Source organism: Zonotrichia leucophrys, chromosome 10 (assembly GCF_028769735.1).
Source record: "Zonotrichia leucophrys gambelii isolate GWCS_2022_RI chromosome 10, RI_Zleu_2.0, whole genome shotgun sequence".
NCBI lineage: Eukaryota > Metazoa > Chordata > Aves > Passeriformes > Passerellidae > Zonotrichia > Zonotrichia leucophrys.
Window position 1 is genome coordinate 9,022,733 of NC_088180.1, and position 25,518 is coordinate 9,048,250.

Below are 25,518 nucleotides of genomic sequence, written 5' to 3' on the forward strand. Positions count from 1 at the left end.
TTGCAATTTTCACAGACCTTACACTCTTGAAAACCAGTGCTGGATTTTTTTTCTCAGGCAAAATGGTCTGTGATCAAGAGCAGCTGATTATGTACTCTCCCTGCATGCATCAGCATGTTGATTATGTGAAATCTCATGAAGAATTACAGTCAATGCCAATCATTGTCTAGCTGAAGGTCAAATTTTACATTCTTCTACTGATGTCATCCTTTTTTTTTTTTTCTATAGTAATCTATAAACCATGTAAGGAGACCCTGGAATAGATGTTCTTAACAAAATGTATTTATGCTTTTGACTACTGTTTTGGCATGCAAAACCAGTGTTCTGTTCATGTTCAGCATGCTGTTTCTCTAATGTTTATTGATACCCGAGAAGCGAAACAGTAAGAGGAGCCCCAGGGCAAGGAGTGTTTAAAGCTGCTGAGTGATGCTCAGCCATTAGGCCTGGTTTGTGCAAGGCCTGCATTGGGTACTGCAGAGGGATGGATCCCTGCTCAGTGCGATTCCCATGGCATTATTCACATTCATGTTGAATCTGCTTCTGCTTGAGCATCTGGACTGTGTCACCACTGCAGATGATGCTTTGAGGGATTAGTGCCATGTTTGTGCCCTCAAAGTCCCAGGAGCACAGCTCGCTGGCTTAAGAGATTGGCCAAAGCAAGTGTATTTTCAGATATCCTTACTCAGTGCTGTGTGTTTTCTGATTTATTTAGTTTATATTTAGCAAGTGTAATTAATTGCTACCTAGCAATTGCTTTGTATTGGGCTTCCACATGAAGCAGTCATGTATCTGGCAGATGGAGGCAGTCAACAAACACTTTAATAAGTTTGATCAATAGAAGGGTGTCTTTGTGGAAATAGCTACACAGTGTAGTGAGGCACTGTTAACTCATGAAATGTTTGTCTAACTAACCTTGTAGGAGACTTGGGAAGCCAAAAAATTGCAGAATAATATCCCCTACACTTCCAAAAGGAAAAGATCCTGGGGTTTTCATTTCATGTCAGCTCCCTGTACATGAAATGTCAAGGCTAGAGATATTGGGAAGGCAGTTAAGCTGTATTGTATATGTAATACCTTCATGTTAATTGTAGATGGGTTATCTTATACTAATATTGTTTAATATGGGGACTATAAATGTAGCATAGGAAGATTTCCCTCTGATACCCTATTTCTGTTAATTTTAAGTACAAGGCTGCCTAAACCTTTTTAAAACATTTGTAGTTTAGCCCTTGCAACACCTGTGGCACAGATGCAATTTTTCATAGTTCAGTTGTATGAAGAAATATTTCTCTGGGTATGTTCTGTGCTTAATACCTGATAATACCTAATTACCATAGTCCTGTTCATCCTCCCTGTGCCCATTTCCTTGCCCTTCCCCAGTGTGAGCCAGCCTGGCACTTGACAGGGGCCATGTGCTTGTAGCTGTTCAACCAACAGTGGTGAACATTTGAGCTTGGCTTTCATCCTTTTCTCTGTCCTCATAGATATACCTGTTGTTGCTGGGTTGTGACACTGATCTTCATTGGGATTATTAAGGATGGAGGTCTGAACATTCTGAGATTGTGAAAACAGTGCCTGTGATTTGCATATTGTTCAATATTCAGATTCTACTGCATTAAAGACACTAAGTGACATATTTGCACTGAAAGCACTGTGTGAGATTGTCCCTTGTGTCACTTCATCCCCCCAGCCCAGCAGATCATTTTAACTGGACAGGTTTTCTCCTTAAGCATTTAGTTTTTGCAGATATGCAAGTTTTGCCTCCTAAGGCATTATTTCCCTTGAGGTTGCTTTCCCTCACAGAGGAAATTATTTATGGCTGCAATAGCTTTGATGATTGTTAATGGCATATACTGCATTTATGAAATGCTTTTTTCCTCCTCTCCCAAAACATTTCAGGATAAATTGTTCATAGCTCCAAAACTCTCTACCATTCTCCCTGTGCCAGGAAGACTCTGAGAAGAGTCAGTGTTGCTCAATAGCAGCTTTGTGTGAGGCTGAGGATGAAACAGAGGATAATGTGCCTCTTTCTAGTTCAGCACTTCTGGGCCACCATACAGATTTAAGCAGCTGCACAAAATCCTCACTCAATCCACTTTGGGTTTGACTCAAATCCTTCTAGAGAATGATTTCACAATTTAGATGATATTTAAAGTCATCCTTGCTCTTCCTTTTTTCATCACATATTTGGGTTGGTTCAGTTTTTCCACCTCCAGACATGTTCATTCCCGGAAAATGCTATCTCCCAGAAGAAAGCACCCAGGGCAGTCCAAGAATATTGATATTACAATGAGTTGCTATCTCAGTATTTAGCCAGAGGAGGATTATCCATTGAAGTGTAGATTGGGTTTTACTGCTGGCTGCAGCAGAAATGCTTCTGCTCTGCTCTGCGGAGTTTTATTCCTTTCTAGAGTATTAAAAGGAAACTGAAAGTATGAGTCAGTGAAAATAATGCCACACAAGGAATATGTGGTAAATACCTGAGTGGACCCTGTGTTCATCTTAATTCAAAGCTTTCAGTATATTTTTCCATTTTATTGTTTCATATGATATGCCCCTACTTATAATTAAAAATGTGTCATTTCTAGTACTTTTGGATAATATCTGAGGTATAAACAGGCACTGACTTTTGGTACATATTGTTTAGAATTTCAATTTTTGTTTCATTGGATTTATCTTTGTGTGATTTGGGGGTCTTTTTTTTGTTGTTGTTTTCTTGTTTATCATAGCATAAATATCTTCATTCCATAAATTCATAATCCAGTCAATCTGAGAGACAGTTAAAGTTAACACAATCTTTAGAGGTTGGAAAGTTGCAGATCAGAACTCTGTAATGCTGTTGTGGCAGCATGGAATAAGGAGTGTTGTATTAGGAAATCTGAATTTAAAATAAGCAAATTGCTCAGTATCTGTGCTTTGCTAGTGGGTAATTTGAAACATTACTTATTTATTGCCATAATAATTTATTAATAAAAATGTTATTTATTTATGACATATCCATGCATTTGCTAGGCAACTCATAAAATAAGACTGATATTTACTAAGGAGTGCTTATGTGCTTAGATTGCATAAAATTTCATGTTGAAAAATGGTAAAATATAATCTGTAAATCCAGGATTTTGGTAATGAAAGACTGTTATAAACTCCAGGAAAAATGTCCATTTTTTCTTAATAGTGGAATTTGATTAATGTAATTTTGAATTTCTGCTTCATCTCATTTTCTAGTTCTTATTTGACCTATTTGCACATTTTTTCCTAATTCGATCCTTAATTCTCATCTTTACACTATGTGTTGCAGGGGAAAGGAGGACAATCATTTTTGTATTTGAAGCTAGAAATGCCTAAAAAAATGCTGCATATTTTAATGAAAAGTGAATTCAAATGATATTCTATCCAATACTTAATCTTAGCACTTCAAGCACAAATTTGAGATAAAGAAAAAGTTGAAAAGCTGTCAGGTAAGGGTTTTTTTGCTTGGCTGGTTTTGTTTGATGTGGATGTTTTTTTTTGTTGTTTGTGTTTTTTTGTTTGCTTTAATCTCTTCTTTTTGGACATTCTCTAATGTTTATTTTGGGCCAAGGACTAGAAAAGGGAAAGTAAATGCATATGTGATGATCTGTTTGTATTTCAGTAAATACAGGTTGGGTTTTTTGTGGGGTTTTTTTGGTTTTGTTTTGTTAAGACAGCTTTGGTCCAGTAAAATGAATGCTGTGACAATTTACTTAACTTGACATGTTGATTTTTCAACTGATAAGAACACTGGGAATGCTAAAATCAGGCTTTCCTTCCTGTGGCTCAAAAAAAATCTTGCAACAACCGATCTCTGCCTTGATATTTAGATGATTAATTCTTTGTTTCAAAAATCACAGTAAAAATGCTGTTTGTTTTAAACAAAGGTTTATAGTAAGAACCTAAACTGTTTTTCAGAAGAATGTCTTAAAGGCACAGTGCAAGTGTAGGTGAGAAGCAGAGGGAGATGGTAGGTGGCAGGTCAGGGTACCTTGTAGTTTTCAGTTAGAATGATCATTCACAGGCTCTGGAACCAAACCATGTTATTTCTGCCTTGTTCAAAAATCTTTGACACAAATCTTCATGTTCCAGATAAATCCTTCAAATCTGATCAGTCTCTGTGTTTATAGATACACTGAAGGAATGTTCCATCTGAGCTACTCTTAAATGTTTACTTTAGGATGAATTACTAAACTCTATTGGCTTTTAACTAGATTTCTGTTTATCTTGAACGGTGCCCAGGGTGAGAAAAACCTACAACCTGTTTACAGAATTTTACAGCTATGCTTAAATGACCTTAATGGTGATCTATAAGTCTCAAACTGTGAGTTTTATTGTGTTATCATCTATAAATCTCCTGTTTCCTTCAGACTGATAACCATGTAGGAATCTAACATCTAGTATTTTAAATTCATGTGTGGCCACCTGATGATCTATTGACTGAATCAAACCTTCCTGTTGGATGACATGGGCAGCCCTTCATGTTGGTGAGACAGCTGGGAGGCCTGGGACCTTCAGCTGGGGGTGACCCAGGGCTTGCGCATATCCCACAGCTTGAGCTGCCACATTTGGTCACCCAATAACCTGGTCAGCTGCTGGAGACCTTCACTTCAGTCAGTGCAGTTCATAGAAAACTTTGTGACTGGCCCTGGTAGAGGAACAGGAGACATAATTCTGATGTTTGGAAAAGACTGGAGGATGGAGATTGCTGAATTTATATTGAATTGTCCTTGGGTAGATTTGTGTTCATGGTCTGGTATCTGTTTGCACTATTTTTATCTGATGTGATGGCCAATAGCTTTTAATTTTTATTTTATTCAAATTAAATTATAAAACTAATTTAAATCCACAGAATCTGCCCCTGCTCTTTCTTTCCTAAAGTTAAATTTATCAAGAACCAAAGATATAGAGAGTTAAATGCAATCTTATTCTATGTGCTTTTGCAAATAGGTGCTTGTTTCCATGACCAAAGTAGTTGTCTGAAGCTCAAGACAATCATAATCTAAAATCAAAGAGTAGTTAGCTCCTTCCTTGCTGAGATGGGAATTCATTAACACATTCATGTTAACAGACTTTGCTGCCTACTAACATTACTCTAAAATTATGAAGTATTTTAAATGCTTTCCTTAACCCATGAATGTATGACACAATCTGATGTTAACAGCATTCTGGTGAAAGAATTTTTCTTTAGGTTGTGTCTTGTGAATAAGTGACTATAATACATGGAGGTGTTTTATGTTACATGGCTTTAAATACTGTAGCTGTATGAAATAAGTTGGAACTTGGATGAAGGAGAAGACAGGATAGGAAAAGAACAGAATCACCCATGTCAGAAAGAGAAGGAATGTGCATTCTGTGTAATTTTCTTAATATTTGACGTAGATTTTGATTGTTCTCTGACATTTTTGCAGTTTCTAGCCCCCTCATCTTATTTACAATGTAGCCCTTGATAGAGAATTTATTTAATTAATGAAATTCATTTAATCATTGTCTAGGCTAATGCCAAAACAAATCCACCTTACAACTATGAATCACAAACCCACTGGGATGTATCAGTCTATCTCTGCCACAAAAGCTCACAGAAAAGATGGCCTTTGCAAAGTGCCTTGAATATTGATGAATCAGGCCCTAAGTTTTACAAAGCCAGTGCAGTTGGAAATTAACATCATCCTTGACTGACATAATTCTGTTCAGTCTAGGAAGTCAGTTCTCACCGCATGAGAACTTGACTAGCTGAATGTTAGGTTTGTGATCTAACATCTCATCTGCTGCATTAAAAATGTTTATGTTCTTGCCCTTCTGATGCTAGGATCTACCTGTGTATCTTTTCCTGATATAATTCTAGTCTTTACATATTTATACGCAGGCTCAAATAATCTATTTTTTTTTTTCTAAAGACATTATGGAATCCTCCCCTGGCAATTTCTGAAACCAGTAGTTCTTGTTCTGGTCTTAAACAGCACTGGGGAAGTCAAATACAAGGAATGGGATTCCCATGTCTGATGTGCTGGGTTTGGTGTGCCTGGGAAGAGGTTGATGGAGAAGAGTGGAAGAAATGCAGCAGGTCTTTCATAGTATCAAATAACTGCAGATACAAAAGAATGTAAGAGATTTCTACCCCACTTTCATAAGATGTAAAAGTCATTAAATGGCAGCATGATTCAGTGTTCTATGTTTTCAAAGCATGTTTCAATTTGATGTTGCTTCTGTGGACAGAATTGTTCCTTAGTGCCCAAATCACAGTGGTACTTCAGCCATGGCAGTGCTGCCTGATGAGCTTGACCAAAGCATGCCCAGGGTGAGGGAACCTGCACCCCTCATTACACACTGAATTTCACACTGCAGAATTGTTTCCTGGTGCTTTTCAATCTTCCTTCCTACTATCAGCATAGGGTCAGAAAGTTGTTTTTAGAGGTGGTAGTTTGTGAGGGGGTTTCATCAAAGCCTTACAAAAATTTTTGTGTATTTAAAACCAGCTATATTAGTAATAGTGTATACTTTACTGGTGTTCTTGCAGCCATTCTTTTTTTCCTTGATTGTTCATTTTTGTCTTAGAATGACAGCCCTGTCTGAGATGTAAATTAGATGCAAAAGAAGCAAAGCATAATTTCTCAATTCCTGACTAGCAAGCAGAGTGATAATGCAGAGGGTAGAGAAGTTTCAAGAGCCATGACATTGAGAATCTTCTGAGGCATCTGTCAGTACCTTTTGGTGTTAGCTGACAAGACTGAAAATCTGAATGTTTTAGCTTTTGGTCCTGAATCTGGACAGGACTGGGTGGTACAGGAGAATAAAAATTAGCCAGATTCTCCATGGTTAAGTCATGGTAGGATTAAAAGAGTCTTTGGTCTTCCTGCTCTGTGTAAGGTTTTCTGTTGCATTCATGCCTGTTCAGTCTGAGTACAGAGCACCCATGCGCTCATGTAGATCACACACTCTGCTCATGGGTGACACAGGTGCCTGATGAGAATGTATGCTACTAAAATGCAAAATGTAATTAAAACAAATCTGCCCTCACTTGAAGTCATACAAAATGCAAAATAAAAGCTGCTAATGAAAACATTTTATCTTTATAATTGTTCATTCATGACCACAGGCTAATGCAGCAGAGCCAGGGACAAGGGGCAGGGTACGGGAAGGCAGGATGATAACAAAAGTATTGAAAACCCTTTTTTCCCCCGCTTCATTTCTGCAAGTCTGAGCCTTGTTTGTAGGCAGGAAGAAAGATATTTTGCCATTGGAGCATAAACATGTTCAATTTCCAGTTATCATAAAATTGCCAACTGTTCTTTCTGGAAATTCTCTGCTTGTTTTTATCTGCAAGACATGCATTTTGAATGTTTCTGTTGGTGGTCATGCTGTGGTAACAAGATGCTTCCACCTCAAGGCACTCAGAGTTACCCACAGTAACAAATACCAGCATAATTACCCTGAAGACGCTCAGAGCTTCCTTCTTTTTAGGCCCTGTACAAGGACAGAAAGGTGAACTAAGCACTGCTTATCTCTGCTTTCTCCCACAAATGAATGACATCTCTAATGTGAGCAACAAAGGCAATGCTAAAATTGTTACAATTAATCAGTCATTCAATCTGTGCTGAAGGAGTGAAGGCAATTCAGAGGAAAAGGGAAAAGGCAGAATGTGCAGCTGTCAAGAATTGAGGACACAGATTTATTGAATGAACTCTGCTAAGAATCACGGGTAGAGTAGAAATGTGCCCCACTGCATGAGAGGCAGTATCTAAAGTTTTCCTGATCAGCAGTTATCACATAAGGAAGCTGCAACTGCTACTGGTTTTTTGTCTTATCCTTGTAACTTTGTTGTTGATCTTCTTTATTAATCTTCTGTATTATAAAGGGACCTGAATCAGGACACAAGCCAAATTCTGTGGAAATTGCAAGTTACAGTTCCTGAGAACTATTGTGCCTTTTGGTCTGAGTGGAGGTTTTGTGAATGTTGTTGTTGTTTTGTTTAAATTTAAAAATAATTGGCTTGATTAAAAATATTCTTTATTTATATCACTTTGGTGCTTTCAGTTCGCATGCTGTTTTCTAGAGCATTACTTTTTGTGTTTGAATTCCTTTGAACTTGGCATATCCTATATTTGTAGGAAAGGAACATCCTAGAGCATCACAAACGATACTGTCATTTGTCACCAATTCTTGGATGACTTCCAGTATCACTTACTTATCTGAATAGAGTTGTTTTAGGCTCTAAATCCCCAAACAAAGTGCCCAGGTAATACTTTCTTTTGGGATGCTGAAATAATAGCTCAATTAGGATTTTAAAATTGGAATCTATGAGTAATATTGTATGCATAGATAAATATCAGTGCGCTGCCTTTTTTGGCAGGATCCTAAGCTCTGTTGGAGTCAGCAGTTGTAATGGGAGTTTGCCTTAGTAGAGGTGCACAGCCCACCAGTGTGCTTGCCTGTGTCATGTCCTTCACATCTGAAGTTTTGTTCATTTTTAACTCCTCAGCACAATTATGTAGAAATTCTCCTTCTAAAAGACAAGTAGGGGTGGACAGGTGAGAGTGAGCTTATCAAAAAATTACTGCATCCGTGATGTTGCATGGTTCCTGAACTGCCTTCAAACAGAGCTTCCCATCCCACAGACTTCATGTCTGTGTTTGCATCCCCCACTCTGCTGCCTGGGAGCTGGTGGGCATCCAGAACTGGTCCCTTCCACTGTGCCCTTAGAGGTGGCATCAGCTAAAGTGCTTCATAATAGTACTCTGTGTTTAAGAGCCACCCAGGGGTCTGCTGAGGTTTTGGGAGGTTTTCAAATGGAAGATTGAAGGGCTCTTTCTAGAGACTTTTACAAAAGAGATGAATGAGTAGTGAACAGTACTGGTGGGGCTGGGATTCTTGTACAAAGGAGCAAAGCCGGATCTATAGCAGTCAAAAGCTCAGATAATTGGTGACAGTGTGTTCTGTCCCTCATCTGCTTCTGCCAGAGTGCAGCTCGTGCTGTCATCTACTCGAAGCAGATTGCAGTGTCCTGGAAGTTTGACCAAGCTTCAAAGCTTTCACTATCACAGTGGAGAGCATTGCCCTCAGCAGACATCCATTTGCTTCTCATGTGGAATACACAGTCTGCAAAGTTAGTTTGTTCTTTTTTACAGAATTCTGGTCTGCAGACATGTTCTCTAAAGAAGTGCCATGAAGTATGATGATAGCTGCTGGCACAGCAAGAGAAGTGAGAATTTAGACTAAATCCATCAAATAAAACAATTTAGTAGAAAACTTTTAATGGTGCTTTTTAATTTATTAGAAGGAAAACACTGGGTCAGCCCTTTTAAAATAGTATTTTCAAAAGGGTGGCAGAAAGCAGTATGGTATTCGTTCTGCAGGTTCTTCCCAGTTGACTTTTTTGAACAGATAAAAGAAATGTGCCTCCATTGTTTAAATGTTGTTAAAATACAGGGCTACGATTTTGCAATCAATTTCTTATGCAGTGCTTTGAATGGGTGAAAAAGCATCCTAGAGCAGTTTGATGGGTTATGGCTTCAAACCTTGAGGACCTGAGAGACTGGCTGAATCCTCCTCTGTGCTAAGTTCTGTGCTAAGATACTGTCTGTCCTTTTGGTACCTCTTGTCTTCCTTTTGAAGAATGCCAGCTTAATATATGATATTCTGTGTTCCTGAATTATTTAAAAACACACAATTATGTAGGCAAGGAAAATAATTCAGCCTGAATGTTAATTTCAAGAAAGTTTTGTTAGGTTGCCTGTTTGATACTTTTCATACCCGTGTTCAAAAGAGAGAGGGTGTATGAGAAGGGATCCACCTCGGATCCTGCTCTGGTGAGATGCTGCTCCAGAAAGGAAAATCTTGGTTTTAACGACCTTATGATTCCACAAGTTCTGTAGGCTTCAACTTCTGTTGCTATGTTTGAGGTCCAAATCTGTATTTTGAGTCAGGAAAATGCTGTAAAGCCACATAAACTGCTGTTCAGCGCTGGCACAACTGAAAGCCAGATCTTGCTGCTTGCATCAGCCACACCCCGTCTGTTTCTGCTTGCTGCCTTCATCAGCTTTATCAGCCTAGCTAAAATATGAAAAATCTCACCTTATTGCTCAACCATGGCAAGTTGAGGCTTTCTGAAAATTCTGTCTTGTGCTTTTCTATTGCTGGATAGGTAGCTAGTTCTTATTTCTATGGTCTCTGTAAATCTAAAAAGACCATAGAGTATTTTAATTAGACTTTGCAATATCTTACTTCTGTTTAAAGGAGATGATTTGGGTAATGAGGGCTGTAAACCTGTGCAGAGATGCATAATGGTAAATTTCAACTCACCCACTGGTCCTTTGAGATTGCTTTTACCTTTATCTGAGTTCTAAGCTTTTTTTTTTTTTTTAAATAACTATACCCTGCAGATTCTCAATTTCCAATAACTTAAATAACCAGTTTATGGAAAAAAACCCCCAAACAATAATTTCATTGGTAATCACTTAGCTGAAGATTATTAGTTGTCAATCATTTTGGGCCTAAGTTTGTTATACTTCACAGAATAATGTGATATAATTTAGGCTTGTGAATCACAGGTTCTTTTGAAAAGTTAAACTAAAAATCAGATTATGGATTTGCAAAAATTTTCAGTTATTCAGAGATTCCTGACATTGCTAACATTAAGAATGCAAAAGTACTAAGGACCTTATTGATTAAAATTCATATCAAATAGAGTGGGACTTTCTGATGTGACTGAGTGATTTTTATTACATGAGGTTATTTAAAGCATATCTTTCCTGTAGACAAGTGGCTCAATAAAATGCATGATAGCAGGGCAAATGTCAGAAAGTTTCTGTACTTTTCAGAGAGGTGATTTCAGTCTAAATGGCTAAGAGCATTTCCATTGCATTCTGTGTGTTTTTATTTCTGGATTTCATTGTTGTTCATTGACAATGCCTGGAATTACAAAGATAATGGCATTGAAGTAAATGTTGTTAAAGCACTTTAAGAGCTTCTGGAAAACTGATTTGTATGCAGCAGCTGTGGGGTAAACTGCAACAGTAATTGACCCATTGCCCTTTTCTGGTGGTTCAAGGTGGAGTAATCTCAGGGGAACCTGTTCATCTCTGCCCCGCAGTGCCAGATGACTGCAGTCATTGCAAGGAATTCGGGTTTAGGCTTATAAAGATTTGTCACTAGCCACTGGATATCATTGGGCTCAATAAAATCAACGAGCTTATGATTCCTCTGAGCCATCTGACAGTAACCTAATTTAGAAATGCAAATAATAAAAACATCCACCATAACATTAAAAATGTCTTAAAATATTACAGATTCAAGTCACAGGAAAGAGTGCTGATCTTGGAAAGCTTGATGCCAATTATGTGCTTCACTGAATTAAAATGAACTCATATTATTAATAAAGACTCAAATGATCTAGTCTGCTAGTCCAACCTTTCATCACCTCACATTTTCATTAGAAACGAACTTTTCAATTATGAACTGTCTTCCAAAACTTAGTACTGAGTTCCAAAATTAAGTTTTCCAGACTGTGATTCAGTCACATGAACTTAAGTTATACAGAACAATCTTGCAGAATTTGACACTGTTACATGTCCTTCTCTCTTGCTGCTTCATGGGTCTTATCACATTAAGTGATCATCTTGTTCAGGCCACTGACAGTGAAAACTAAATCCAACTGCGTGGGGACTTTTAGAAGAAAAAGGCTCAGAAATATTTCAGATATATTCACAGAATAATGTCTATCAAAAGCAATATTGAAATCTGAAAATTGAAATGCAGCTGTCAGCTCTTCTGATGACTGCCAGAAGCAATGAATGGAATGAAAAATATTTGAGAAAGCTTTGTGCCTTTTTTTTTTTATATTTTGAAGAACATTTCCTTATTGGAATATTTTATTCTAATAATCCTAGAGGAAATCCTGTTGATTAAGTTGAGAACATTTGACATGTGAGCCATTCCTGGATGTAGATATATTCTTGTGCTGGGAATTGGTGCATGAGGGTTCTACAGCTAATTTTTTACTGGAATTTTTGTTCAGTGTTGAACAAAATCTCTGAAAATTTATATTGATATTCAAACTACTTGCAACACTCCTCATTACTTTAATGTCTATTTTTTTATCAGAGTACTTTTATACTCCACATCAAACCTGATGGAATTTGTCTTAGGTGGGTCAGATACTATTAATCTGGGAATTGCTTTAGTTATAACCAAACTATAGAAAATAAAAAGTCAGTCAACTAGTTATCACATGCATTTACACCATACCTGCTATGATGCTTAAGGAATCATAAAAAAGGAATGGAAATGTTGGAGTGTTTTGCAAATAACTACTCTGTATCAAATGGCTCTGTAGAAGCAGCACAGTTTTCTCTCCCAAAGCAGTTCAAACACTGCATTTGAGCTAAATAGATCTACTTTTAAATTAATGGTGATCTATAACGGAGAAAACAAAAAAAAAGGTTAATTTGGTGTGTTCTTGGAAGTTCCTTTGAGCTGAGTTCATGTACACTCATGGAAGTCAAAAATTTTATTGGAAGCTTATTTTTTAATTTGAATGTTGTATTTTCATTTTAAAAAACAGTTAAAAAAATGTCAGGAAACTGTAAAAGACTTTGGAAAATATTCAAATACCTATATCCTTAAAAGGTAAGCCAAAACCACAAAAGCTGTTTGCCTCAGAGGAAGGTAGTAGGATTCTATAGGTAATGAATATGATCAGAAGTTGGAGAAAGGAAGGAAAAAAAACCTTAGGAAAAAAGCTTTAGCTTTACATAGTGATATTAATTTGCAGGATGTTTAGGTGGGGGGTGGAGGGGGTACGGTAGGAGACACAGCTTCTGTGTTTCTTGCTGCTCCAGCCTCATTCCTAGATATCTCTCCTAGCTGGGAGTTGTTCTTCAACAGAATTTTGTCTTCCTTGTCCTGGATTTTACTGGAGTCTTTCTGTCCAGCAGGCTACTTGCTCACCACTTGTTCTGCTTTTTTCTTCTAATCCAAGATTTTTGGGTCTTAATCTCTCTTTTCCCTTCATTTACCCAGTTTCTTCTTCATTCCTCCAGCTCCTCTTCTGTCCAGTCTGTTCCCTGAAGGATTGGTGCTCTCCCTCAATATTTGGGTTCGAGAGATGCCTCTTTGGTGGTGCTTGGACTTAGTAAGGAAAGTATTGAAATAGCAACAAAGACCTCTTGCCTTAGCTCAGATTGTTCAACTCAGATTTGGCACTGAGCTGTAATTCTCTGCCTTCTCAGGCCCCTGGAGCACGTCCAGTACAGACAGAAAGGTTGGAAATACAAGTCCAGGAAGTACTGACTGTGCACAGACCTCAGGGCTTGAAGTTGGACTTTTTTGAGTGGCTTTTCATTGAGAGAGCAAAAGGCACAAGATCTCTGCCAACTTGGCAAGTCCTTATTCTAAAGCATGGGACTTTTTAAAGAAAGGTCTTCAGACTCTTTCAACTTTCTAAGCAAATGCTATTTCCCATTGCCTTTTTCTCAGGAACTGCTGCAGTATTCTGACTGAAATTTTCCAGGAGATTCAGGCTAGGGGAGACACACCACTCAGATGATTGCAGCTTTCTCAATGGTGCAAGTGCTTGAGAACAGGGTCCTTACTGGGGCACTGTGTCAACCTTAACTGAATTCTATTCTGCCAGGGAAAGGTTTTTTCTGTCTCTTTCTGCAGGTGTTTATTTCTTAATTCTTCTACTTTTAGTAGCTGTTCCTTAAATCTTGTTTTTCTCTTCACCTTTCAGTAAGCAAGCAATGACATGGAAACACATGACTGTGTCTGACTTTCACAGTTCCATCTGAAACTCAGCAGAGGAAACTTTGTTATCAGTCTTTTCAAGTAAAAATTATTATTATCTGGGAGGAGCTCAGCTTGATTATTAGGTTGCCAAGCTTTGTGCAAAACTGTTTACATTTGCAAGCCAGCAAAATTGATGTGAAATGCTGTGCTATATAACCAAGAACTGCATTTTTCCCAGTGTCTCTCAAGATAGAATTTGTCCTTTTGTCTATATTTCATTAAAAACCAAGTGACTGTCATTATTTATCAGTTATTTTAGAAAATGTTAAATGTCATATTGGAGAAGATTTTTTTTTTTATCTGATTTTTAGATTTGTTTATAGCACCTTTGTCCAGAATTTCTGCTTTCACTCTGGGAACACTTGAAATCATTCCTAGATACAGTTGCATTGAAAATATGTATGTATACATGTTTAAATTAGCTTGTTTCTACTGTAATGAACACAACTGAGTACAGCAAGCTGGTGTGGCATGTGCTGTTCCACGTGTGGCTGTGCAAAACAGTCAGTGCTCCACTACCTGTGTGAAATATCTGAAACACTTTTATGGAAAGATATTAAATACAATAGATTTTTATTCCCAGTTATAAAGTTTTAATTTTTTTTCTATATAACCTCATTTGTCTTTCCTTGGACTTGGAATAGCAAGAAAGCCAGAGTAAGTACAAAAAATTTGGAGGCACAAGGACTGAAAAATCCTTCATGTAACAAGTACAGATTGAAGATTTGGCAATGGGGTGCATGGGCATCTGTTCCTGGACACAGCCTCGTGTTTGGGCATGGGTGGCAGTGAGTGAGTTTGGTGATGCTCCTGCTCTGCAGTTTGAGCAGAGCCACCTCATGGGGACCCGATCACCTGGCACTGTGACACAAAGTTTCACTGAGACAGAGGAATGACAGGATGTGGAAGCTGACTCACTTCCCCACAGGGTCCATAACCTTGAGCTTTTTGGTGGGTTTATATATTGAAGACAATGCACAAGCTTTGTCTGTTCTATGCTCCCTGTGTACCTAAATGGAGCATTTTGTCCTCCAGAATTATTACTAAAAGTTTGTTCCTCTGCTTATTAGCTGTTACCTCATGAGAGGATCTGCTTTGTTCTGTCTGCATACTGGGTTTTCCTATTATCAAAATGTACCCTAACACCACGATAAATGGAAGAAAGACTGAAAATATAGTTTTTTCCAACTTTATAATGTGGTTTTCTAAAAGGATGGAAGTATGTGGTGACACTTACTGTAAGTGGAAGAAATTGGAACTGGTAAAAGATGTTAACAGAGGATGGGGAGTTTATGCATCATAAACTTTTTCATAATTTAAAGCTTATCATTTTGGGGCAGTCCATCATATAATTTAATGTCACGATGGCACCAACTGTTAAAATGCGTCAGCTCTCATTATAAAATTGTTTGAGCTTTAATGGCAAGTGGCTGTGATGAAAATTTCCAGATCTCCTGGGAAAGTGTGGTATGATTCAGTAATGTCTGTCACACAAGTGCTGTCGTACTTATGCTGTAGATGCTTTTTCTGAGTAGTAACACTTGTCTGGGATGGCTGTGTGAATTACCCCTTAAGAAAAGACATAAAATATTTCTATCATTTATTTGCAGTTACTTGTACTAAAACATTTATTGCAGCCTTTGCTATTTCAAAGATACTAAATGAAAATATCTGTGAAAAAGTCCATTATTCACAAAAACTATTTTTGGAGATGTTTATGGTCAATCAATATTTTTTTTGTGTATAATTTACATTAAAAATGAGTACATGCCTGGAAGATAAAATGCTGTGTAAATTCACAAATTCCCACTGCTGGCAATGGAAAAAGGAGCATGTAAAGTTGGTAGCACCCCTCCTGCCTCCATTGAGAACTGCTTCTACTCACTGAGTTTTTCATTCTGGACTCGTAACTCTGAACTTCCAGACTGATTCTTTGGCTTGGAACTGCCAGCTAATGGGCAGGGGGAAGGGAGTTTATCCATCCATATGCAATGTCAAATAACATCCTAGGATGTCACCTCCTAACATTTTGTTTAAATGCCATGATATTCTAAACAGTGGCCCCATAAGCTTGCTGAAATGGAGCCATCTGCAACTTTGCAGACATCTATTAATGGTTACTGCTGATAAATGACAGTGAAAAAATTGCTTGATGAATTGCAACTTTTTCTTAGTCTAATACATTCTAAGATGTGCTACTTCTTCTGATGAAGCTTTTTTTTCTGTAAGTGTTTGTGCGCTCTGAGCTGAGTACAGGCACTCCCTTACTGCTCTGGAGTGGGTGTTTATGAGTTTACAAATTGCCACAGAGCTTCGAGCTGCTGGTTTGTGCAGGACAGGAAGGTCTTTTATCCTGGGGTGTGAGCTCGTGGGCAAGGCCTTCTGAGGAAATGGTCACTTTGTTTGTGACATGGGAAACTTTCTTCTGTGTGTTCATACCCTGGTATACCCAACAAGATAAATGGCATTTTTTATACTGAGAGATAAGCACCCTCACTTGTTTATGAGCTGAAAACATGCACAATTACCATAGAATAAGTGATGCAAATTAGTTTTCTCTTCAGCAAAGTGTGTATGTGTCTATTGTCTCTCTGATAAAATTGCTTCAGAATGTAGTACTATCAGGCGATTATGGAACTAATATGGGGAAGAAAAGTTTCTCTTTAATCTCCATCAAATGCTATTTATAGAGCAAAGGGATATCATTTCTGGGTTTATTTTTGTAATGCTTTGAAGCATGAGGATGCATGATTTTTATTCAGGTCTTACTAATAAACTTGTGGTTCTCCTCATTATGCATAGGTGTCTAACCTGTCTAGTGGCTGGTATGAATACCTGAAAAAAGAAAATTAAGAATTCACTTTCTCTGTTCTTTCATGCTGATGAAACTCAATAAAATGAACACTCATTTAAGCAAAACACAAAATAACAAGTAATTTTTTGGAAGTTCAAATGTATTCAAAATTTAAAATCCTTTCTTCTGCTTTTTTCCTTTTGCAGTATTTGCCATCTCTCTTAGAAATCCAAAAAGAACATATTGGTTATCAGGAAATGGATGAATCAGTGCCCTCCAGAGGCAGAGCTCAGTTGGGGAAAAATTTCAAGATATGGAGAACAGATATCAATGAACATAAACAATACTGCTGTGAGAAGAGAGAGCTGGGACTACTCAAGGCTCACATGAATTCCTACAGTAAGTACAGCTTGAAGGTTAAAGGGGCTCCTTGGGGCAGAAAAATCTTTGAATAGTGTATTTTTAAACAAAGTCATTTTCATAAGTGTTCAATCTGAATCTCAAAGCCAACTTGATCTGTGTAAAATTCAGCCAGAGGATATCCTAGAAAGTTCAAAGTGAGGCTTAATGGAATTGCACCTTGATGCAGAGATCTTTGGCATTTTTGTGGCTATCAGTATTTTAGGAGCAATATGGCATTTAAATAAAATCATTAGGGAGGAAATGAACAGTGTGATTTGTGAAATTCTTTGTTATTTGGCAATATTGAAAAGCAGATGTGAAACAGACAGATACTATGCAGGGTTTTGGGGAGATTTTTAATTTAAATAAAAACAAATTCAACTTTTTTGTCAAGATCAGATCTTGAAAGAAATACAAATATGAGATGTTTTCTTTGGAACAAATAATACATGTAAAAATAAAATTTGTACTTAGAATTGTTAGAAATTAGTTCAGCCTTGTTTTGATATTTCCTTCTTTTTGTTTTGGCTGAGCCACACTTTTTCAGTCTAATCCCTGTCCAAGGAGTGGGGTTTTTTTCCAAATTGGTTGAAGTCTGAAGGAGACTAATTTTTGCACCGAGACCTGTGCACCTTTAGGATATGAGCTCAAGTTCCAGCAGCTAAACATGATTTGAGTTTTTGTTGATTGGCATATGAGGGACAGGTATACTGCTTATAATAAAAGTTACCAAAAAATTCCTGCTTTTCTAGGGCTATTATCCATACTCCTAGTACAGATCTCTGCATTTTAGTTTGAAAAGCAGTGGCCTGTGACCTTTTACTCAGTAAGTGATTTAACCCAACTTTGTTGTGTATGTTCTTTTAAACTTCTATTTATTTTGAAATTCCAGAGGGACAAACCATCTCTTTTCAGCCACTTGAACACAGCAAATTCTCTGTGTTCTCTTTAGCCATTTTTTCATCAGGGCTGCTGTGATATCAAATCAGTGAGAGTTCAATAAGGTGTGATAATTTGTGAGAAAGTCACTGAGAGTAGAAAGTGCCAGATTAGTTGATTTCTTGAAGTATTTTCTATCACAACTGTGATTTGAAGGTCTAAAGGAATATTGGTTTTCCGTTAGGTGCTCGTGTTTTGTTTCCTATGGGATATCTGTTTGTGTTTTATAATCTATTTGCATCTCTTATAATGTGATTATGTATTTAGGACCTCAGGATAAACCAGTAATTATCCTAAAGGTGTCATTGACACTGCGCTGTTAAAAATACCAAAAGACCTGTTCTGGTAGGCACAGTGGATAATCTGCTGCCCTTTTTATTAAAGAACCTCAGGTTTTGTATTTGCTTTTAACAGCCATATATGTTTGGAAAACCCTTTTAGCCTCATGGTTAGTATTATGTTCTGCATTGTTATCTCTGTCTTCTAATTATGTCTCCTCTGTGTGCTCTGCCGTGCAACTGCAGCCCTGCTCCTGCTTTAGATCCCCCTAGTGTACGAACATAGGAAAACGCATTTGGAAGGCAGTTACACCTTAGGATGTCCATTAGCATTTCCCAAAGCAATTTGTGTCCTTTCTTGTGTGACAGAGATATCGATCAAATGCCTGGTGAGTTAAATGGCCGCAGCTTAATCATGTAAACTTGTGGACTGAGGATTCTACTGCTGGGAGTCAGTGCTGTAATATTTCTCTACCCCTGACACAGAAATCAGTCCTGATTTCTGCCTATCTGCCAGCTGATTTTTCCAAACTCTGCGCCATAGAACAATATATAATTATGCAGTTCTTAAGAGAATTTGTTGCTATATTATTTCTGGCTGCTGTAGCTACTGTAGCCTGTGCAGACTTGCCTTTCCCATCTTTTCTGTTAGCTGTTCTGAGAAGGGAGAAAACCTTCCTGCTGCTAAGCATGTCATCTACAGAGATCTATCTGTAGAGTTCTGAGGAAAAGTCAAATGACAATATGTCGGTTTTGCAGTTCTGGAGAAATTATCCCACATTACCTTGGCAGTGGTAATAGTTTACAACGTTCATGGGCTGTAATGGGCTGTTTGCCTTAAAGGGCTTTGACAGTTTTGCTGAACTTAACGTGTACTCAGCTAAGGGATGATCTTTCTTCACTACATCACTTGCAGTTTGAATAGGTCACATTTTGATAAGATGTGTTTGATTTGCTGTGAAACTGCTGTATAAAACCTCCTTTTTGCTTACATATTTCTCAAAAGGTTCACTGTATTATTCTGAGAGCAAATACCTAATTATTTGCTGCTGAAAGCCATGTAAGAACACCTCTCTATTTCTGAAATCCTTTGGTGATATCTGCCACAGTAAGTTTACATCCAAAATGAATAATGCAATGGAAAGTGATTTCATTTTGTGGGTTTGTTGAGCTGGAGTTTAGCTTCATCATAAGACAAAAAAAAAAAAGTCAGAGCCTGGTGGGGAAGGTGTGTGTTGGGGGGCTGTTGTCAGTGGCTTGTTTGACTCCATTATATCCAGGTGTGGAACTGAGCATTTGCTGATGCTATTGATATCAGGTCAAGCTGTACAGGTACTTCTAAACCTTTCAAACACAGGCCTCCTGAGAGAGTGCCTCTGAAATAGTTCCTTCTTACCATGATGTTTCTTCCAATTGCATATTGCAGAAGATAATATTTAAAAGAAAAAACACTGCTACCATGATGAATAGAGCTTGCCTGTGCTCTTCTAACCAGTATCACCAGATATAATTTGTAGAACTGCCACAAAGAGGTGGTTTTGGTTAAGAGTTGCACTGCAGAATGGTCTGGGCTTTTCTGCAGGATTTGGATGTATCTTACAGTTGTGTTCAGGGAGGAAGTGTTGGTTATGACAGGACAGGCCAGCACAATGAGGTGATGAAACATGAGCACCATAATGTTAGTGATTTTAGTACCTCTACCAGGATCCTTGTATAGAGTTTAAGGCCTATAAAAGTTTGTGTAAAGAGAGAAAAAGGCAAAATTAAGGAAATTTGTTTAGGAACATCTACTGTCATGGGAAATTTCTCTGATGGTGGATATAAGGTTAATATAAGACTCTGCCCACATAAGCATTTGAAGCAAAGTTGTCTGAAGCTGTAATGACAACACTAAGCTCCAGAATGTCCCACTTTGTTTGCCATTTTGAAGATGATCTTAACTGGGTGCTACCATACTGAGAACATGAATGATGAAAAATAAAGCTGTGTGAACATGCTGCTCAAGAGAAGGTAATAGATATTGTAATGCTTAAGCAAAGGTTAATGAAGAAGGTAATGAAAAAACTTTACAACAGAGAGTAAACCGTTTCCCTGAGTTGGTATATAAAGCCCATGCATGGCTCTTTGGCTGTGTCTTTGGCTATCCACCAGTTGGCAAAATTACTTGTGAATCATAGCTCTTTGTTTTTAAATGTATATAAAGTCCATATCTCAACTGCTTAGTCCGCAAGCAGAACAGCTGAGCAGATCAGCCCTGTTGTCTGAGCATCTGACAATGCTGATAAAGTATCGTAAGAAAATGATGATAATTCTGTTCCACCTGTTGTTTGGCTCTAAAAGGGGAATTTTCTTCAATTGGGCCTTCAGCCATCCATGCTTATGTTTGAGAAATGGTAACAGACATTCTGTTTATCACTTGTGATAGTTGCCCATATGCCATGTGTGAGGTGTCAGGTGGAAGCATCCTTACTTCTCTGTATCATACCAAGAAACACCGTGAATTTCAACCTGGCTGAATTCAGAACCCACAGAGTATATTCATTTGGCCAGAGGGCATCCCATTAAGTGGCATAAGGAAAGTCTATTTCAATTGCTAAAGACCTTTCTTGCTGTAATTCCTGCTGCTCCTGGGAATTGGATTTGGGAAGTTAAACCAAACCTTTTTCTGGCAGCTCTGTGACAATGCCTCCAGGGCTGCTAATGTATTAGGGAAAAATTCTGCCAAGCTTTCTACAATGTAACATTTTTGTTCATAAATATACCAGCTGGTTTTAATGACAATTGTGAGATATTGATGCAGAAAGTCAGGGTAGCAGAATCTTTATTCATGGGTGGCAGCTCACGAACAGCTTTAATTCCAGCTGCTTAGAAAGGAACAAGAAACGTCTGAAGTTAGACATGAATCAGAAAGTTTTTACAATTACATGAAACATCTGACTTTGCCTTTCACTTCCATGACATCTCCACTGATCTGATATTTGCTATACCAGCCAGATCATCCCTGTGAACTGATGGGCAAATTCTTTTTCGGTATGCCCATTCACAGTTCTGCACCTGTTTCAGTTTTGGACATAACTAGTGTTGATATTTTCTCTTGATGGGCAGTTTTGCTCCATATCAGTCTAGCACTTCCATAGCCATCAGGAGTCTCTACCCTTGGTAAGAGATGACTTAGCTGTCATGAATAACAAGCTGTCATGTTTATCAACCTGTCCTTGATAAACAATTAATAAAGAACACATCAGCTGCTGGCATCTTGCTTTATCCTGTTGAATCATATAGGGAAAATTTTAAATGTAGCAAACATTAATTAATGCCTGTCTTTTCTGGGTTTATTATCAATTTCAATTTTCATAATAGGGCTGCATCTGAGTGAACAGAATATTTCCAATCTGAAAATGACTAGTGAGATTTGTGTGTTTGCTTTCATTCCCTCTGTGTGTCTGCCTCTGCTCACCATTCTTTTATAACAAAGCAGTCCCCAGCTTGCTTTTTAGTGTTTCAGATCACATAAAGGTGCTGACATTCAACACAGAGATAGTACATTTGTTTATTTTTCAGTTTACTGAATGCATCTCCCAACATAAATTTCAGTAGGTTAAAAAGATAACAGAGAATATTGAGCATAAGAGAAACAGCGTTACAGCAAGTGAGTTCACACAGTCACTTGTACCATAGCTAATGGGATGCCCTTGCAGATATGCTGACAAAAGGGCTGTTTTAAGTCCTGCCCTAGTTGTGCTACCACAAGCCATGCTGACTGCAGGGTGACAGTCTCCAAACTCGGCAGGCAAATGCTCAAAGGACAAGGGCAAACCACAGTTACCTACTGCAGTGACTTGCAGCTGCAGCCATTGATTTCCTGGTGCAAATGAGAAATGACATCAGATGAGCTTTGTGCTAGAGACTTGATTAAATTGAATGCTGCACCAGACAGAAAGGTTTACAGTGATGTTAGTTTTCTAAGAAAATGTAGCACGAAAGTCTAGGCTGTACCTCTGTCAGTTGAATCTGACAGCATTGGTCTGCCAGAAAAACTTCTGAAGGTAGAGACTCCAGTCTGATGTACTTTGTTTACATTGAGCTTATGGTTGTTTAAAATCTGAGTTTGGTGCTGCATATGTTTGGATAGAGCAATCTGAGTTCTGGTATTTCAGATCTTAACACTGATTTAGCTTCTTATTATATATGCACAATCCACCAAGTGCACATTCCTGTCTAGGTGCTGTAAATTAGCTACAGTATATGAATCTCAGCATGTAATGTGATAGCATTTTACTCATGTTGGAAGTAATGACTGCATTATGTATTTCATGCCCAAAGAGAAATAGCGTGACTTCAGGCAACAGAAATTAACGGTATGAAGCATTATTGTTTATGATGTTGTTGATGTTTTAATTGCTGATCATTAATCTGTGTTCTTCAACTCCAGTGTTGGTGAAATTATAATTAGTCCAGTGTGTTTTGCTGAAATGTAGAAAACAATCAGTCTGCCACTAATGATAGGGCACGTGGGACTCTGAAACTGAGTATTAAGTCAGTACTTCTGTTCCACAGTGCATAATTTTTTTTTAATATTTATATTTCTGGAGCAAAATGTACTTATTGGGAGAATAACTTGCACTAAAGAAAATTTACAGAATTGAAAAAAGTTCAAACAAAATCTTGGACATTTTATTTATTTCCATCTAATGACATAATCACGTAATTCCTGTGCTATAGTACAGTGGAAAAAACTTTGGACATATATCTTTTGGAAATGTAAATAATGTCATAGTTGATCCTAAGTGTGGCTTTACTCTCTCATATGCATGCTTGAATACTCAATTAGAAGTACATATGCTGCACTTATTGTACTACTTTTGTATTCAGGCAAAGATCAATTTAATCACAAGTTGATTCTCATCATAATGCATGTGCACATGAGCATTCCTGAATTTTAAAACTGTGCACATGTTCCAGGATTATTTATGTTGTCAATCCAAATGTAGCTCTGCTCTAACACTGTATCACATTCACTTACATCAATGGAAAAGGAGTTGAAAAACTGCAAATTCGTTGTATGCCTGTACAACTTGGTCAATGTGAAAGATGTTCTCAGAGGAATATCTAAGGGCTATAAAGCAGCAGTTATGATTTTGCATTGTCTGTAGTGGCTGGACTTAGCCCCTGTGGAAAAGATGCTCCAGCAAACCAAGGTATGGCTGTAAACTTCCAAAACTGAGCTGATAGAAATCCAAGTATGGAAGATCCTTATTTTGTTCAGCTTAACTGAAATCAACTGGAAACAGGTTTTAATTCAACAAAACAAAAGAGCCCTTCAGAGGTGACTGATGAGTGTTCAACTGAGAGCTTTTCACACTGTAAATACAATGCTTCAAGTTCTCTGAGCTCACACTGCTCCATTTTGCCATTAAAGCATCTATGATCAGGTCTGGGTTGAGATGAGGTCAGTGAGATATTGCCACCTGCTGCAAGGGGCTTGAATAATTCTTTTAATGAGGCAGGGGCCAGCTCTCATTTGACATAAATCTGGTTCTAAATAATTTATCCTGACTAGGAATCAATCCCCTTTTGTTTAAAGAATAAACTTATTTCTTATTTAATACCAACTCTGTAAAATTCCACTAAGCTACTTTCTCTAGGAAAAAAAAAAAGTATTCTGGTTTAGCACAGAAGCAAACAAGTGTTTATTGAGAAACTATTTTGTATAATTCTAAACCCAGATGTTTCCACACAAATCTCTATAATCGGTGATGACATCCCTGTTGCCACAAGACACATGAGTGTCAAGCTCTTAATGACTGATGTATTCTGATTAGAAGTGTGAAGAAAGGGGAACAAATAGCATTGGCTATTGTGTGACTTAGGAATTGTTGAAAATTGTCCACTGTTGGTGTTAATCCATGCCAGCTGCAAAAAAGATCGAGATTAGGTAGCTCTTCAAATGAAAATTGTTGTTATAGCAAACCTTGACAGACATATGTCTTTTGCTGATGTTATTAAGACAACACTCATTTCATTGATACATTCAGTATTATCGTGCTGATTATAGGTCCTGCAGAACATCTACATAACCTAATCAGTTCTTTCCTTCCTTGGCAAGTCCATTTTTTGTGTTTCTGTGAGATTACCCAGCTCCCTGAGTGCTGAGCAGTGCCATTTCTCGGCAGGATGTGACATTGCTTTTAATAAGATACACTTCAAAGCATTGTGCCACACCACACCAAATATCACTTGAAAACAGCATAAAACCTTTCACTTTCATTTCTTAGCTTTTCATTTTTTTACACCTTATCTTGGAAGCATTAAAGGCAACCAGCTTTTTGGCTTTCATGCCTGTCTGAAGATGTAAGTGCAACAATGCTAATGCCAAAATGACTAAAGAATCAGAATGAAAAAGTCCCTGAATGGAGAAGGGGTGGGAGGGAAGCAGAAAAATGAGCAAAGAAGAAGATGAAAAGGGAGCACTGAGGAGAAAAACTATTTCTTAATTACACTATGAACTTTCTCTTGTGAATCTTGGATCTCACCCTAATTAAAGTAATTGGCATGTAGCAGTGTGATACAGATGGAATTCAGACACATTCTGTACTGGGCAAAGAGGCTTTACATTTGCATTTGCTAGCTAGCTTGCAAAAAAGCTCCTTTTTTCCCTCTTCCATTATGTGCAAAAGGAAGAAGGGGATTACATGGCTGTTAAGAAAGAGAAGGCACGTGAATGCAAATATCTGAATTTTTCTTTAGGCTCAGTATGTTCACCTTGCATTCAGGAGTTAGAGCTCCTGCAGGGATGTTCCTTTAGTAAATCCTCAAAATATCTTAGATTATTTTGTGGTTCAGGGGAGCATTTGCCTAGTCTCGAAGTGTTGAAATAAAGTACCATGAAAAGGTTAAAAATTGTCTGAAGTATAGTGCAGGACAAATAAAAGAACTTATTAATAACTAAACCTGCAGGAAACAAGAGCCGTGATCCAAGAAGTAAGAATAGGAAAACATGATAAATCAAACTACAAATCCAAAGAACAACTTTGCTTGAAATTTGTGCTTGTTAACATATGATCCCTTCAAACTCAGCTTGTTCTGTGGTTCTGTGAAAATATTCACCCACAGGTTGCCCTTACTCACATAAACCTCTTCCTCATTGAGTGAGAGTGGCAAAATAAGCGTGCATTGTATCTTTAAACAGATGAGGCTGCAAAGGCAATGACCAGAGCTTTAGGTTGTTACACACATGGGAAATACGAAATTTGTATTGTTCCAATTGTGTAAAAATGAGCACCTGGCATAATGGGGGTGTGCCAGCTTTGT

At 37.8% G+C, this 25,518-nt stretch overlaps 1 long non-coding RNA gene across 3 annotated transcripts in view; it reads left to right on the top strand.

The window, feature by feature from the left end:
* LOC135452036 (uncharacterized) overlaps window positions 1–25,518 on the top strand; it is a 104,160-nt gene that overhangs the window by 35,811 nt on the left and 42,831 nt on the right. For 2 of the 3 annotated variants that reach the window (XR_010441524.1, XR_010441523.1), the window contains exon 2: window positions 16,795–16,987. This is a non-coding gene — a long non-coding RNA (uncharacterized LOC135452036). Of the gene's footprint in view, window positions 1–3,356; window positions 3,459–16,794; window positions 16,988–25,518 lie in introns of those variants that run through there. The other variant, XR_010441525.1, reaches the window with a different exon arrangement.